The sequence below is a fragment of the Cupressus sempervirens genome, chromosome 1 (genome assembly GCF_028749045.1).
Source record: "Cupressus sempervirens isolate cs-2001-9-10 chromosome 1, ASM2874904v1, whole genome shotgun sequence".
NCBI classification, from domain to species: domain Eukaryota; kingdom Viridiplantae; phylum Streptophyta; class Pinopsida; order Cupressales; family Cupressaceae; genus Cupressus; species Cupressus sempervirens.
In genome coordinates, this window is record NC_143118.1 from 841,871,077 (window position 1) to 841,889,987 (window position 18,911).

Here is an 18,911-nt window from a genome sequence, read left to right on the forward strand (position 1 = left end):
TCAGAGTTAATATAACTAGGAATTCTCAAATTTACGTTTAATTAGGCAATATAGTATGAACACAATTGAGCCCTTTTGGATACTTGGTTACGAGCCATTGAATTTAAGTGAATTAGATAATAATTTTTTGGGTTCGGCTTATTTATATAGGTTGTCTGCCTTATATCATACTTAAAAGTACAAATTACAATATATTTGTAGCAATTTGGTTTCTCCATCTCTATGATTTTTCCTTCCTTTCCTGATATGAAAAATTCCTTTGAAGTTGTGTATGTGATTTATTTTGTGTTCAATTATATTGAAAAGTTTACTCTCTTCCACATTGTTCCTTGCCCATATGTATAAGGTTCAACTTAACTTCATTTGATAATGATAATTGGAACTTGGGTTCTGTTCCAAATAATCCATTGTTTTCCCTTTCTAATGTTGTTTGATAATTCCCCTCTATGTGCTAGATACTATATACAGATATGATACTTTTGGATATGCCACGAATACCCATATAGTTGAAAAACTCAGACTTGGCTAGCCCAATTTTTTTTTTAAATTGCAGGATTTGCCAAAAACTCTGCGAAAATATCAGCACTTTTATTGAACATTTGAAAATATATAATTTCTTAAAATATAACAATGTTATTAATCTTCCTATAGAAATGATGTACCATTAATTTTCTTAAAATCAACATTGATCAGTTTTCCTATTTTGATATTGTTAGAAAGTAAAGTCCACCAATACAACGGGGGGGTTGGGGGAGAGGGGTGAATCAGTTGTGCCTTTAAACAACTTAAATAGGCTTTAATCAAATCTGAAACATATAACCAATAGATGCAACAACCACAAGATGATAACCATGCACAATGACACAAGATTTATTAACTGGGGAAACCCTTGATCAGAGGGAAAACCCTGGAGGGAATGATGCACATAAGATGATGTCCTCTGTCAAGAGACAATTACATACAATCAGTACAAGTAGCCCCTGTTAAGAGACTTTGAATCCCTGTTAAAAGATTCCAACCCTTTTAGAAGCTGCTTCCACCCTGTTAGGAGCTGATTGAAAGTTAACTAAACCTACTGTCCAAATTGCTTCAGAACTGTCTTTACTAAGGTGAACTGACTGATACAACAACTTATCTTGCCAATACAATTCCTTTGAAGTTCTAAACCCATCACCAAAATCATCCTCTGCTCCTATCTTATCAAATTCACATCCACGGTTCACATACAACACATATGAATCATAATCACACTTATAACCAAAGAAAACTTCTTTCTTTTATACCAAGTCCTAAAACAACTAATTGAGTTGGCCTTGATTCTTCCCCAGTGTACAATGAATAGTATAGGACCATCATTGTTGGCAATATGGCTAGCTAGATATATGAGTGTTGTCATTTATGGCAACATATCTATTTTGGTATTTCGTGATATAATCAGCACTAGAAAATTGTCTAAGTGTTAGACAGTTTGCAACAATATAGAAACATATATGGTATGTACGGATGACAGATTCAAGTTAGCTCATGCACAGTTGAGGAGTGATGACAATGTCATGTTGACATATGTCGGTGCACAGATCTGTACGAACAATATGATGTAAGTTACAGAAGGATTACCGGCACAAGGAATTAACAGAGCAAAACATAGCACATCAGTAAATTGAAGTGTACAACTTAAGGAATTATTCTAGAAACAAAATAATTACTTAATCATGATGGGCTGACATCGTAGATGTTTACCCAAAGTTTTTTAATAATCAGTCAAGCATGTGAAAGCATCAAGGCCGACTGATCAAGAGTTTTTATTATTTGCAAGGTATAAGTAAAGGCCATATCTTGTGCAGCTAAGAAGTAATGTGATGCAAAGCAATCAAGTGAATGTGATATGCGAACTATTGTGAAGGATATATATGTGAGCTTTGTATGATGCAAGCAAGTGCGAAGTACAACAGTAACACAATATTGTACGTATATCTATTCTTGTGAAGAAACTTAGTTATATATTGCATGTTCGGGCAGTAGGCTCTTCTTGCATTCATTGTAATTGCTCTACCAACTCCTAACAGGGTTGAAGCAACTCCTAATAGGGTTGAGGCTTTTAATAAGGCCTAGTTCTCTATAAGGACTTGAGACACTATATGTATTTCATAGACTCCTAACATGGTCAATATCCTTAACATGATTCTTTTGTTTAGTGGATCATCTTGTGGGTATCATCCCCATCGGGGTTTTCCCTAGTTAATAAATAATGGTGTTATGAGTTCTTTCTGTGTATGGTTATATTTACTGTTTAGTATTGTTGGTTTACTTTCCTATGCAAGTTATAAAGTAATTAACAATATCCAATTGTGGGCAAAAGTTTGTAGAATACTGATTCACCCCCTCTCAGTATTATCTATTTCTAAGAATTGGTATCAGAGCCCAGTTACTCAGAAGAGGCTTAACAGCTTGAGTAAGATCCCTACGGATATGGAACAATTAAAGAGAAACCTTGAAGAAGCCCTTGAGGAAATTGATCTTCTTACAGAAGAAAGAGATAACCTGAAAGATAGGTATGAAGATGCGAAAGTCTACATTGGCAAACTAAAAGACAAGATTATGCTCTAAAATTGACAAAGGAATCAAATGAGCAAATTAGTGACAACGATGAAGTAGGAATCCTTGAGAAAGAAAATGAGATCTTGAAACATGAGTTGAAAATTGTTGAACCTAAGTCTTAAGAAAGATGATAGCAAAATTGACCTAGATCTGAAAACTGAGAATGCAGACCTTAGATCCTAGTTGACTCAAGTAACATCTAAACTAAATTCTATTGAGATAGAACATGTAGAGTTAGAAAAGTACAACACTATTGTGAAAGGAGAATTGACACAAGCTAAACAACAGTTGGAGAAGCTTTATTCCAGTAGTGAGAAAATTGATGAGCAGATATTTTATCAGAGACCCTCTGATGATAAAACAAGCCTTGGATATCTTATTGCAGAAAAATCAGCGAAGAAAGTTGAAATTAGAAAAGAACCAGATCCAGTTGTTGAGTCCCCTAAAGAATCTAATCAGAGTATGATTGAATCAAGCATATGTAAAAAAATTGAACTAGTTGATTTGTCCGAGAAACATGATGAACCACAGAAAATAGAGCAAGTTGATGAACCTAAGCAAGTTGAATCATCTAAGGAAATTAGACATGAATCAGAGTTAAATGTTTCATATGCAATGAAGTTGGTCATATGAACAGAGATTGCACAATTAAATCTACTACTAATTTCATTTGTTATAATTGTCATGGTTATGGACATAAAGCAGTAGATTGCAAGAAACCTAAGTTTGATAATAATAATGCAAATAGTAGAATGTTTAGGAATACTAACTCTGTAGGTGATGAGAGAGGAAGATCACAAAGCATATCTAATGATGGAGATAAATCTAATGGTGAAAGGAAACAAATTGTATGTTACAAATGTAACAATCCTGGACGTATTGCAAGGAACTGCAGAGCACCTGAAAGTCAAAATGGAACCAATCAGAGAAGGAACACACCTGTATGTCAGTTATGCAATAACTTTTGACACAACAAGATTTTGCAGAATGGATAGAAGGAACTTCAAAAGGAAATCTAACCACAAAAGGAACAATAATAGAAATGACAGAAGAAATGATAATGACAGCATCAATAGTCAGAAGGAAGCAATTAAAGAACATGTTGATGAATTCAAGGAAGCATTTGTGAAAGCTATTAATCCAGAAAGTTCTCATACAAGTTTGAAAGAGCAGTATTTCAATGCACCTAATGGAAGATTGAAATCAACAGTTGTTTGTGACTCATCCTATTTAAATTAAGCATTTCCAATAGAGGCAGAGCATCTGTTAATCTAACTTTGCAAAGCTGAAGAAATCTAAGAATGCAGTTTTTTGATTCGAATCCTTCTTAACACTTTTGTTTTTCCATGCAACAATGCAGTTTCCTGGAATGACAAATTGGGACAGTAATGAGTGTTTAATGAAGGTGATCACCTAGTGTTACAAGGCAAGACTTGAAGATGTCAGAGACAGAGACATTGATAGGATGATGAAAAGCTTCAATAAAAAATGAAGCAAAGATATAGAATCCCTCCCTCTATGGTGGAGAAATATAAAGATGAAATATGTTTTATGGTAGAGACTGGCACAATCTGTATGGAGGCAGTCGAACCTAGAGTAAAAGTTCATTGATCCCATGGGATGTGAAATAAGTAAAGAACTCATTGAAGGCTACACTAAGATTATATTGTAGTTTGAAAGGGACACTGAATGTTCAAGATGGGGTACTTATGAAGAAAAGATAAGGGAAGTTCATTTTGAACTTCACAGTAAAGAGATCAAAAAGATCGTGGAAAAGAAGATAGCATCTATTCTTAAGGAGTTAGGCATGACTAGAGAAGAATTCAATGAAATCAAAGGCATAGCAATGGAGATGAAGGCCAGTGGGCAAATAGAGGTGTTGGCAGCCACACCTATTGCCGTTGCAGTACCATCTGTGGATGTGATAGTAGCAGGGTCTACTTCATAAATAACTACTGCACCTTATGCATCAGTTGTACAAGTACAGCTAGTCAGGGTACAATTTGGTCAACAAAAGAAGAAATCTGATGATGGTGAGGTGATAGCAACATCTGTGTAGAGGAAATCTGAGAGATTGGTGAAAGTTAAGCAAGAACCAGCACCATCTCCCAAGAAAAGGGTCAAGCAGACCACCAGTGGACCCGAAAAGAGAAGAAAGACATTGCAAATCAGTGATTTTGAGGAATCTAATAAAGAGACTGAAGAAAAGTTAGTGGAACAAGCAGTTGGAGAAGGAACAACACCAATTGGTAAGAAAGCCTGGAAGCCCAAAATTATAAATCTAAATATGTAGATTATAAATAATGATAGTTTTGTTCAGTTGAATAAGTATTATAGTTTGTACAATAACATGGATAAGAGACAATTAGAGAATGCTATTGTAAGAAACATGATTTTGAGGAATAAGAGATTTGACAATATCCAAAATAAGATATCGAAAGATCTGTACAATAGATTATTAAACAAGAAGAAAAGAGTAGCAGCGGAAGACACCAAGCTGAGAGAGAATATGATTTAGAAATTGTGTGAAGTAAGCATCAAGGAGGAGATAGAAAAGATTTTGAAAGGCATTGAGCCTTTGCTGAGGAACAAAAGAAGAGTGGTTCTTCTTATGGGAGGCAACTATGAAGAGGTAAAGAAGGAAACTGAAGAAGCCGTAGTGAAGTATATGATTTCCATGCCTAAAGTCACGAAGGAAAGTACGCAGTTAGAAACAAGTAGTCCAATATATGTTGAGGCCAGTACTCTACTAACGATGAAGAAGAGGTTGAGGAAATTCAGCAAGCAAATTGACCTCCTCACATAGTTATGATGCAAGTGGATAGTACTCATATAACTGTCGATGCCAAAGAGAATCCTTTTGCAGGATATGGGACCAACATTATTGGCAATATTACTGCTTACTCCAGCTCAGATGAAGAGGACGATGAAGAAGCAAAGAATAATGCAGAGAAGAAAGACAAAAGCAAAGGATAAGGAGAAAGAAAAGAAAAGAATAGAACAAGAAAAAGAAGAAGTGAAAAGGAAAGAAGCAAAAAAGGAGAAAGAACGATTAGAGAAAAAGAAAGCCGAGGAAGAAAGAATGAGAGAAGAAGAGCAGAAGAGAGAAGAGGATGAAAAGCAAAGTACTGAATTGAAAGTAGTCTCATTCATTCCAATAGCAGTAGCAATAGTTACTGTATTGCCTACAGTATCTGATGATGACGATGACCATAAAGGTTTAATGAGCTCTTTGAGCAAGCTACTTGAGAAATATGGCTAGGTAGATATGAGTGTTGTCATTTATGGCAACATATCTATTTTGGTATTTCATGATGTAATCAGAACTAGAAAATTGTCAAGTGTTAGATAGTTTACAGTAGTACAAAGACATATATGGTATGTACAGATGACAGACTTCGAGTTAGCTCATGTGCAGTTGAGGAGTGATAGATGACAGTGTCATGATGACATATGTCGGTGCGCAGATCTGTATAGATAGTACGACGAAAGTTACAAAAGGATTACCATCACAGGTAGTTAATAGAGCACATTAGTAAATTGAAGTGTACGGCTTAAGGAATTATTTTCGAAACAAAATAATTACTTAATCATGATGGGCCGACATCCTAGATGTTTACCCAAAGTTAGTTTATAATCAAACAAGCGTGTGAAAGCATCAAGGCCGACTGATCAAGAGTTTTTATTATTTGCAAGGTATAAGTAAAGGTCATATCTTGCGCAACTAAGAAGTGATGACAAGGGATGTGATGTGATGTGAAGCAATCAAGCAAATGTGATATGCGAACTATTGTGAAGGACATATATGCGAGCTTTGTATGGTGCGAGCAAGTGCGAAGTACAATAGTAAAACAATATTGTATGTATATCTATTCTTGTGAAGAAACTTAATTGTATATTGCATGTTAGGGAAGTGGGCTCTTCTTGCATTTGTTGTAATTTCTCTAGCAACTCCTAACAGGGTTGAGGCTTTTAACAGGGCCTGGTCCTCTAACAAGGACTCGAGACACTATATGTATTTCATAGACTCCTAACAGGGTCAGTATCCTTAACAAGATTCTTTTGTTTAGTGGATCATCTTGTGGGTATTGTCCCCACCGGGGTTTTCCCTTGGCCAAGGTTTTCCTAGTTAACAAATAATTGTGTTACGAGTTCTCTTTGTGTATGGTTATATTTACTGTTTAGTATTGTTGGTTTACTTTGTTATGCAAGTTATAAAGTAATTAACAATATCTAGTTGTAGGCAAAAGTTTGTAGAATACTGATTCACCCCCCCCCACACAGAATATTATCTATCTTTAACAATAAGATATTACAATTAAGTTCCACACGCTACAAACATAATACATCATTTATGTAACAACAATCGGGCTGACAGTGAACATATGGCCACGTTACACTTCAGTGACCACCAAAGAATAATCTTCTGATTTTGCTACCTCAAACATATCATCTTCAACAAGTCTTCAACTGAAATCCAAGCCTTCTGAACAAGCTTCAATCGCACCAAATAGATACAACTTAATTACCAACAATCTGTTTCCTGCACACTGGCTTGCAACCAGTCTTCCATAAAACTGCTGTAACTCACTCAAATCTCCATATTCTTTTCCACGAACATAGATACATCATCAAGACATATCTAACAACACTTTGCTAACCCCATGGACATAACTCTGTATCCTCTAACCGTGTTGACCAAACCTTTCTCTGTAACTTTTGACTGTTCTATCTAGAAAGCATATATGTTGACATCAATGGCTAACCAAGTCATGAATGCAACACTTAAGCACTCAATCGTCTCTCCAAACATGCCAACAGACTCCCGCAAAGGAATAGCCTCAACATTCATGTTAACAAATATATACTCTTCAAATTCTAGAGCTTTGTTAATTTCCTAGACTAATATTGTATCTACATGATTAAAGTGATGATAAATTTTTGAACACATTAAAATACAGAAGATTTAAAGGAATTAGAGCATTTTGCATAAAGATTGAAATATATATACATTTTAGGCACTATTTAAAAAATGGCATTGTATTATTTAAGAGGTTGAAATTTAGTGATCAAAGTATTACCATCTAAAAATAAAGGCACATTTAGTTTGGCACAGCCGTAATATCATTTAACACCTTTTAATTATCAGTGTAACACCTTTTATCCTGCTGTCACAGCCTTCTGTCATGGCTAATAACATAACAAAAACCCTAAAACAATGCGTATTTCACTTTGTGCGTCTATTATTTTTTAACTGCCAATTTTCTGAGATAATACTCGCCCAATGTGTAACTTAATTGTTTGACTAGCGACCCTTGATATATCATGATATCTGCAACTTTTTCAACTATGCAAATACCATATCTAGACTTATTTTTAATTGGGTTGTAGCCCCTATTTTTTGGATAGCGTACCATATTATCTGGTGCTTTATTCAATCTAGGGTTATTACAAAATTAAAATATTGCAAATTGATAGAATTTGGAAAATAAATTGTTCATGTATTTATACTTAAATCACTCTAAGCATATGTAATATAAGAAACTAAATATTATAAACAGAAAATATGAGAAAACACACACACACACACACACCTATATATTGTAGTGTCATGTTCTGTTCCTTTATATGTATAAATAAGTGCTATATCGAGCTGTATTTATATTAAGGTTCTTGAAAGTTTGTCATAGCCATATCCATATCCAATACATTATCTATTTCCATTGTACTCTACTCCTATTTAATGGTGTCAGGACTTTCCGGGAGGAATATTCTCGTATTATTTACAAATGTAACAAAGATGCTAGATCTGTAGAAGAGGCATTACATTATTTCATAGTTTTGTATATCTATTGTATATTGATTTATTGCCACTTGTATTTGTTAAGCACACTTTCAAACGTATCCCAGTCTCTGTAAAAGCTGAATAACATTGAATTGGTGTTGTTTTTAGGTGCTCATTTACCATGGGCAATGGTTTGCCCTCCCAACCATAGGCAATCTCTGATTGTCTCCTTCGAGCACTGCATCTGCTTGACAAAGTATATTGTATATATCCCTATTATACTACTACAAATAGAGGAGGATTGATCTTCCTTTATACTAATCAAATAGGATCCAAGCAGGGACGCACTCCTTCCAAAGCTTGGGCCATCAATATATCATTATATAATAATTATAATATAATAACACTAGCACATAATATAATAAGGTTTAGTCCTCAGAATAATGTAATAATTATATTATCAATATAACTATTATATTATTTATAATCAAGAATAATAATTACAATAATATAGTCATATATAATTATACCATAATAGTTATGTTACCAATATAATTATTATATTATCAGTCACAATAATCAATATAATTATTTTATCACACTAATCATATCATTACTTATCACAACCATTATTATATTTGAGTTGGCCAAGAAGGGATCCGACCTAGCTACAAAAATCAACATTCCCTCTTAGCTAGGGTGGATTCCTATTGAACAACCAAGTCACATTACAGTTGCTGGTCCATCATGACTTATTAACACTGATGGAAAACAAATAAACCACAAGTGCTTAACATCAGCTTAACATAGCTATTCCCAAAGGAAGAATAAGCACAACCACGTACTGACACCCACCATACCTACCTGCAGAGCGTGGATAAAGAGAGCTAGCACCTCAGACTTCTCCCTCTTGGAAAATAATTCATACCTTATACTTCTCCCTCTAAAGGTTACCTGAAAGCTAAGACTTCCTCTTAGCTGAGCCTCTCTGTCAATCTGAAATCAACCTTCTGAGCTCCTCATTTAAGGTTGAATATTCAGACTCCCTCTAAATGGAGTCTACCTCTTAGTAGGGACAACATACAACATATGCTAGAATCTAGTCTAGCTAATTTCAACACTCCCTCTTAGCTAGGGAGGATTCAAGAGACTACACATCATCACTACAACACTCTCAGAGGGTGATCAAGAACATCATGGACTCTTTCCATGATACCCATCTTGCATACCCGCAGAGGATGAACCTTCCTTGCATTGCCTGCAGAGGGTACGAAAGGTCTTGCACCTCAAATCTTCTCCCAGAGAAGACTACAACACCACCTTGCATTGCATGCAGAGGGTGGTTCCACCTTGCATTGCTCGCAGGGTGGGAGATACAAGTAAGTGTATCATACAGTCAGCATAATCTCTCATCATCCCATTGCACCCTGCAACCAAGAGATATTAAAAGTCAGACTACCATAAAGATCAATGCAAGAAGCATACACTATCAAAAAAGATTCATGATCATGGAATACTTATCTCTTACGAAAAGAAACTGCTCCCTGGCAAGAGTAATCCCTGACACATCTGGTACTCTAATCTTGGTGCCATCTTATGCTCTGCACCATCATTACACTTGCCGCAGAGAGCAAGCTTGTTCTCAAGGCCGGCATCGCCACAGATATCACAGACTTTTACGTCATCTTCTACCAGGTCAGGCTCATGCATTGGGTCCACAAATTCTGAATCAGATGCAACTGTTGAATCAGCCTCATGCAAGGGATCTTCAAATACTAGAGCAGATGCTACTCTTTCCCTTTTAATTTCAGAGGGCTCATCATCCATTTATCTATTTTTAGATATTCATTAAGATCCATTTGATTTGCCTCATCTATTTCATCTTTATTCACTTCAACTGTAAGAAAATTCAATGCCTCACTAGGTTTCAATGGCTGTGAATTCTCTATTACTAGTAGTCCAGGCACCAAATTATTTCCAACATGCCCATTTATACAAAGTTTCACAACTTGAGAATCACTAAAAGATTAGTCAAAGAAACTATATTTTCCTGCATTATGCTCCCTACTGGCTGCTTAGATATGGGGAATTTTAGCTGATCAGTACAACCTGGAGGAGCTAAATTGTCAACTTGCTTACAGCCTGTATGTGGTTAAATGTCCTTTGTTGGCATAATATCATTTGCTCTACAGTGGTCTGATGATCCCAATATGGAAGAGGTAACCATTTGAGTATCCTTTTGCACAGGTGACCTGATGACATAAATTTCAGATGAACTGGACATGTCTAGCAGCTTTGTACATTCTATGACATTACAATTTGCACAGACTTCTGCAGTAGTGACACTAGAGTTTGCAAATTTGAATAGGCATATTGAGATCATGTGGATCTAAGATTTCCTGATTGGAGGAGTTTCCAATTTATCACTTACATCTGAAACATATCCAGTTCCACTTAAGTCCACTTTCTGTTCAGCTGAGCTTATTGGTTCTTCCAGACCTGCATGACTTTGATCTATTACATTCTTAGCTGATTTTGTAAATCCATCTGTCACATTGTACTCATTTTCACTTTACTATCTTGAGACAACGCCATGATCCTTTTATCACAATCACTATTGGGAAACATGCTATTAGTAAATTTTTTTGATATTATTTCTATGTGCTTGTTGGAAGCCAAATTTGTACCCAAATTAGAACCTGGTGCCAGATCAGATAACATGTAACAGGTTTCTTTTGAACATTCCATTAATTAATACTCCCTCCTTTATGCCGACACGGTGAACTGGTAGCAGCAAGATCTTTCATTTTTGCTCTAACTGTCCATAGAGGTATCTGTTTTGTCAGGTGACTACATGTCAAGATTTTAGCACCTCCCTTTTTTGGCTCCAGATAAGGTATAGATGTGACAGTGATTCAATTTATTTCAAAGTTTAAGATAGCTTTTACTGTCATCAATAATTCTCTGAAAGAGTGAGATGTTCGAGTAAGTAATGGGATTGAGACTGAAAGAGTGAGATGTTCGACCTTAATCTGTGTAACTTCCAACACCGTGGTGAGTGTTTCATAGACTTTAGAACAGCCTCGGTTCCTTATGCCTCTCCTGGAGTTAATGACCTTCAGAAAGTAATAGAAACAACCAAGTATTCAACAATTACTTTTCAATTCCTCACTACTACTGTACAGTGGGTTGTGTCAAGTAATCTTCCAAAATTTAGGCCTGTTCGAACTCCAGTCACTTCAGACGTTCCAGCTGAAATGGATGGGACAGAACTTCACGCCTGTACTAAGCATTCAACGCCAACAAATTATAATGCCATCTAAAATACTATTTTCACGACAGCAAATTGTCTAACAAACATCACTAAATGGTAACACAGATTGTATTCACACCTAAACCACCCACGATTTTCTAGCAGACATAGGATATGCTCGCAGGGGTTGAATGAAAGATCCATTAATTTATTGCATTGTGAGGGTCAATGAATTGCAATTTTATAGATTTATTTGTGATTGAATCCAGCAAGTCCCATAATATAATCTACCATATCATGAGCTCTTTCATCACCACTAAAGCCGTCCTTCCAAAAGAACTTGGAGTGCACCAGGAAAGGAAGTTCGTTGGATGGGAACTGCCAAACTGTATGCCACAAATGAATCTGTCCTCAGTATAAATAATCCGCCCTGCCAAATTCACAATAAATTATAAAATCATGACGGCTGTCAAAAACCCATAATATCATTTCCAGTCTGCGTGACGGCTACAATATATGGGTTGGAAAGCAAGGAATCCAGTTTTCCGGTGGGCAGAAGCAGTGAAAGAACCTTGATTTTTTTTCTTCGCTCAAGCACTCTGGATGTTGAACAAGAGGCACTCAACAAAGCCATCAGCGGAAGGTCCACAATTACAGTGGCCCACAATTGTGGTTATCAGAGGTGGAAGAGTTGATGAACAGGGCAGCCAGGGCCTTTGTTGGAGGCTGATAACAATTCACAAAGCTGAAAATGTACACCCTATAAAATCACAGACCTCCTAACTTCTTCATCTCTGGTGAACCTGAGGTCTTCTGTCTAGCTGGTCAATCCAAAAGACAATAAGCTAACATTAACTAGCATAGGTTGCCAATCCCCCAAACATTCGATCTAGCACTGATACCATATTTTTAGGTGCTCATTTACCACGGGCAATGATTTGCCCTCCCTACCATAGAAAATCTCTGATCGTCTCCCCCAAGCAATGCTTTTGCTTGATAAAGCAGATCGTATATTTCCCTATTACACTACTACAAATACAGGAGGATTGGTGTTCCTTTATACCAATCAAATAGGATCTAAGGACGGACGCATTTCTTCCAAAGCTCGGGCCATCAATTTAATTACTATATAATAATAATATAATAACACTGGCCAATAATATAACCAGAGCTCTGGTGGAGCTAGGGTCCCCGCCATTTTGTTTAAAATGGAGGGTAGGCTTGTTCTATAATCAAAGCATAAGGACTAAGCATAGCAGAAGCAAGGGTATAAACATAGCCGTAAACAAGTTTGTTTTCCACAAGTATAAGGATAATTTAGGGGCCTCAGCTCACTTACAAGTCATTAATGGATTACCAGAAAAGAAGACAAAATAATAGAGTTCTAATTGATCATGTGGTTAATTTGGAATTATGATACACAAGTCATGTAAATATAATGCTATCAAAAAGTGTGATATACACTTCTAGAATTAAATTCAATACATGCAACATTTAAACATCATACTTTTGTATTCAAAATTCAATACATGCGACATTAAACATCATACTTTTGTATTCAAAGCGTGTTTCATTTTTGTTAAGAATCTTCAAAAAATTTAAATTAATAATTACAAAAGTTTTTTGAAATTTGTACAGCGAAATATTATTGGTTTCTTCCATTGAAGATTATGACTATTTAATTATATATTTTTAGATCAATTTATCGATGTTCTCAAAAAAAAACATAAGAATTTTTTAGCAAGGATTGATCTTCACACACAGAAAAATATTAATAAAAACTTTAAAAAAGATTAAATTAAAAACATAAAAGTATCCCAACTAAAATATCAACTTATTCATAAAAAAAAATCATACAAATGTAAGAAAAGCAATTTACTTTGCAATCTATGAATTGTACAATGTTAAAATGAAAATAAATATGTATTAATTATAATTATAATTTATGGTTCAACTATCATAATAATTATAAATTAATATTATTTTAAAAATAAAAATAAAATTTCTTTACATCTGTAATAAGAATTTCAATAATGTACTTCTATCATTTGACTTCCATCTATTTATGTTATAATCCTTACCAACATGATATAGATAGTATACAAGTGACTACTATAATTTTATCCTTGAAATATTTTAATACTAATGTTTCTTTAATACAAAAGAAATGTGTATTTCTATTTTTTTTTTTTCTATAATAAAATATACAGCCATGTTCCTTTGAATTCTCATCAACTTTGTTAGTAAACAGTTTTGCCCTTCGGATAGAAATGCAAACAATGACTCAATACGCTTCAAAAGAAGAACAAAATATACTAACAATTGGATAGATTATCATTTCATTGATAATCTTTCTCTGAATTGAGAGGTACAGCTCCCTCATAAAAGATATACAATGAATGCGACAAACTGATTATGTCTTTAACCTGAAGACACGAAGGGTTTTTTGGACATTCATCCATCGATATGGAATAAATGCGATTATCAGATTAACACCTAAAGAATGAGAGAAAAACTAAATGACAGCCTCAAGACCATTCATCAAGCCTTTCATAATAACAGAAGAAGGAATTAAATAATCTATTCAGTAGATGATGAGTTTATGAACCAATTGATTCATAATCACACAAGTATCTGACATAATAATGCAGAACTGTATTCAAAATAGGAAGAAAAGACTGCATAATCAATTTCAACCGGGAAATAAATACTCAGACCTCAAGATCTGACATAAATATATTCCTCTTTATTTTGAAAACATAACATTATAACCACAAGATTACTTGTCCCTGTCATTACAATCCGATTTCAAGAAGATAAATATGTTCCCTCTGTTACAAAACTTCCAACTCAAAATACCTTACCTTTTCTTGAAAAATGTACAAACATTTTCCCACCCGAGAAGAACCCCCTTACAATAGTTTTCTCCCATTAAATAAATTTTGCCAAGTAGTTTGGCAACTGCCCCAACTTCTTACTGAACCCTTTGTTGTCTCTGGCATTTTATTATAATAATTAATTCTTATAAAAGAATTAATTATTTCAAATTATTTTTTAACATTTGCCGTATCCCCCACTTCTATTCCCATGATTAAGTGCAATATTTATTTTGCACTTTACAATAATATTAATTCTTAAAGAATTAATTAATTTATATTTATCAACTTGCCCACTTCCCTTTTATATTTTTCTTATGGGCACATACATTGAAATAATAATTAATTCTTTCTAGAATGAATTAGGTGAGAATTTCATTTTATATAATAATTTAATACCTAATTACTTTGCATATTAATATTTAATTCCTTTGAAGAATTAAATACTAAATGAACGCAAAATAATTTAAAATTTAAAGTCTTTTTTTAATTTCTCACATAATTGAGTGGGAGAAAAATATGTAGGGTTCCAAAACCCTAGGTAACAGTGGCTCTCTCTGGGGGCTGCATTCTGTGCCAGGATGCAGAGAACTCCAGAATCTCTGTCTGCTGTAATCCAGTGCTTTATCCATTTGGGTGTAGAGGCATCATTCCATTGTTCTTGTGTTTGTGATAAGATCTTTTCTGCACAATTCTGCATCAAGAAAAGCTTGCAATAAGAGAACATGGCATGGATAAAAAGCTGCTTCAAGTAGATCACAAGACATAAAATTTCTCCCAATGCCTCCGATTTCAAACTTCCTCCTTGCTTGAATGAATAGCTTTCAATGTAGAAGCCACCCCTTTTTTTTTGGCTGAATTATATCTTTGACCATGGTGGTTTTGACAAGTTTTCTACTTGTGGAGCCATCCATTTTGATATGTCGAATAAACCATCTATAATGTATCCCTGCAAGTTACAATCCAGTGACTGCTCATGAAGAGTTTTGTTGCTGACTGCATCAGCTCTATGAATAAATAGCTGTCTTTCATTCTCACTTTCATATTTCATAATTATATGCTGACTAATGGCATATTTCAGAAAGAGTCACCCAATAGTTCCAGTCGCTTATACGAGTAACCTTCTAAACACCCGTGTGAAGTTACGCTTCCATTATTAGTTGGATGGGTACAAGTGGACAATCTGGGCATTCTATTTTTAATTGCTTTATTGAGATGGCTTGCAAGTATTTAAGAATGGAGGCGACGCATCCCTGTTGGGACCAGACACAATGATCTCATAAAAGAATTTGGAATATCCAAATTCAAACAACAACTCTGGAGGATGCCCCACACATGTTCCAAAACCATCCTCAGATGAGCAAGCTTGTTGTTTTGATAAAAAATATTAGGGCAATTCTGAGCAATATCCATTATTGTCACAATCTTCTGACTGCAGGGTTGATTCTTTGAGTTGGTGGTGCGCTGCCATGTGCATTGGGGTTATCCTTCTGACATTCGGCATCTCCTTATGAACTTGAAGTTGAAGTGGCTGCAAAGTTGCTTCAACTTCAACTTCAGGTGAACAAATGATTGACTCTCTTTTGGTCCAGTTGAGCATCCAATTGCACATTTTACCGCTGTCTTGCTCCTACAATGGCATCCAGATCAAAGACGTGAGGGAGCTAAATTTGTCTTCATGAGTCGGGCTCTCATTTCTTCAAGGAATCTCCCATTGATAAAATCACTGTACAAAAACTGTGAAAATTTGATGGAGTTTACAATAACATCTATTTCAAGGTAGAAGTGACTCTTGCACGAACATACACCATGGGCTTTTCTCAACTGAATTATTTGACAAGACTCTGCAAATATTACAATCCTCATTTCCACCTCATGCTCATTGAATATCTTCCTGCTACCTATTACAATTGATTTGTTCCATGTATTCACAGCGTACATTGGCATCTCAACAATTTGTGAAGCAGTGTAATCATGGCATATTATGGCAGTATTTGCACCACCACATGTCAATCATCTACGTCAACCTTCATCCATGTGTCATATTGTTTTCTTCATCAACAGGGTGGATGAACTTCGCTAAAGGTTTTAAACCCATACTAGCACACTGATACCTTTGAAAACCATTTTTTTAAAAAAGGGCAGAAACATAGTTATTCGCTAGAATGCAGCAATCTGGTTTAAATCTTGGGCAAGGCTGCCAATAACAATCGGACCCCCCTGAATAGAAGTTTCCAGAAATGCATCCAACTTTTCTTTATCATGTGACTGATTGGTGCCAGTAGTTTCAATAAGGATATAGAATTTCTCCTGTGAATTAGGTAGAGGTTTTCATGCACCTTCCAAGTGAGACAAAACCACGTCCAGAGAAGAATGATCTAGAAATTCAAATGCTGGGATGATCTCCCCTAACTTTGTTTTGCTGTAGAGAGTGGTCTCTGGCAGCTAGGGTAATCTTCACAAGCAAGAAATGCAAGATTTATTGATGAAAGCCTTGGTGCCACAAGCAACGAGACTTTTGTGACAATGCGAAGGGTGCCTTCATTGCCTATGAATAGCTGCTTTAGATCATAGCCAGTATTGTCTTTTCTTAAGGTCCCAAGCAAATCAACAATGGTACCACTTGCAAGAACAACTTCAAGCCCTAAAACATTTCCACGAAGAGATCCATATCTCAAAAGATGTATGCCACCTGCATTTGTGGAATAATTTCCACGAATTTGGCAGCTTCCTTTTGCACCTAGATCAATGGGCATCGTGTACCCTTGATCAGCTAAAAAGGTATCAAGGTTCTCTAGAATGCAACCAGCTTCACAAACTAAGACTCCACTCACCTTATCAAATGATATTGTGCTGTTCATCAAGCCAACACTGATAATTACCTCGTCTAAAACAGGCACACTTCCACCTATTGGCATGTATGCAGATGAAAGGGCTTTGGCTAGTGAAACAAGGTCGGGTTGAATGTTGTATTTATCACATCCAAACATGGCTCCCAGCTTTCCAAAGGCACATATGACCTCATCGGCAATAAAGAGGATATCATACTTCTTTACAACAGCTTGAACCTTTTCAAAATATGTAGCAGGTGGCACAATTACTCCACCAACGCCCATAACAGGTCCTGCAATAAATGCAGCAATCATTTCTCCCAGAATTAATAACCAAAACATAATATGATTCAGCAGGCAGTTACTGTCTGATTTCTTCTCGGCACTCTCTTATCTCCCTGCTGTCACGTCACCACCCTAATTAGGGTTAGCACATTTTAATTGCGAGATTTCGTGATTGCAAATATGCTATGGATCAGGCTCTTCTTTGTCTCGCACTTGCCAAGTTTGAACATAGTCAAATCTGATAGAAGTCTGAAACTCCGAAGCTTCTTGAGATTTCCCATATTCCATTAATGAAGATTATTTAGTCTATAACAAAACTCCATGCTTCGCCCTGTACATTTGAACAACTTTTTACCCAGATCTAGAAAGTCAGGTGCTTTTACAAGATAAATCATGATTCTACCAGCATAATAAATCTTCCATCGTCCATCAAATGGGAAACTGTCATCATAATTTCCATGCGTCTTTCTTCTCCACCCTAATAGACTTTATGAAAACATTAGGGCATATAACTCTTTCACTAGTGGGAAAGTATGAAGAAAACTCACAAATATTATTATGAGTAACAGGTCCATGTATTTCACCAATGACCAAAGAAGAGCATAGTTCCACTATACAGATCCCCCATCAAAATATTTTTGAAAACCCTAAATTATTGACAACAAAAATGCAGAAAATTCCAGAGCCTGCGTGTATCAATATTTGAAAAGTCACTTTGGAAAATCTTATCTCACTGAAATATTTCCACAATTTCGTTAACTCACATGCTGAAGCGCTTAATTTTTTAATTTTTGAAATCTAAATTCACTCTCAACTCTGGCTCCACATGTCACTGGATGCTTCTCTCTGAGTTGTCATTATATTTTTACATATGGCTCTCAGAAAACATAAAATGGATTTTATATAAGGAATTTGAATCTTTCAACTTGGATAGTGAAACTAGATGAGCACGGGATATGACCAATCAATGGGAGGGCCTTTATTTCTTGAATTTTTTTTTCTGAAAATGGATTGACTAGGGAAGGGAAGGGTTAAAAGATGATGCAACTTATTGAAGGGAAACAAAACAAAACAGGAAACAAACTCAAACCAAAATTTGCGGAAAGGAGAAGGTTATTTACAATGGAGAAGGGAAAACACTAAAAGAAAACGTAAACTAAAAACAGCCAAAGTGTAAGGTTTTTCCCATTAACAAGGGTAAGGTAGGGGTGGAAAAATAAACACAAATTCAAAAGTGTTCTCATGAATATCATGAATTTTTTCATAGTGAAATATGGAACTAA

At 35.4% G+C, this 18,911-nt stretch overlaps 1 protein-coding gene across 1 annotated transcript in view; it reads left to right on the plus strand.

The window, feature by feature from the left end:
• Nucleotides 1-18,911, plus strand: part of LOC149580469 (NEFA-interacting nuclear protein) — a 65,781-nt gene that overhangs the window by 21,475 nt on the left and 25,395 nt on the right. The window lies entirely within an intron of this gene.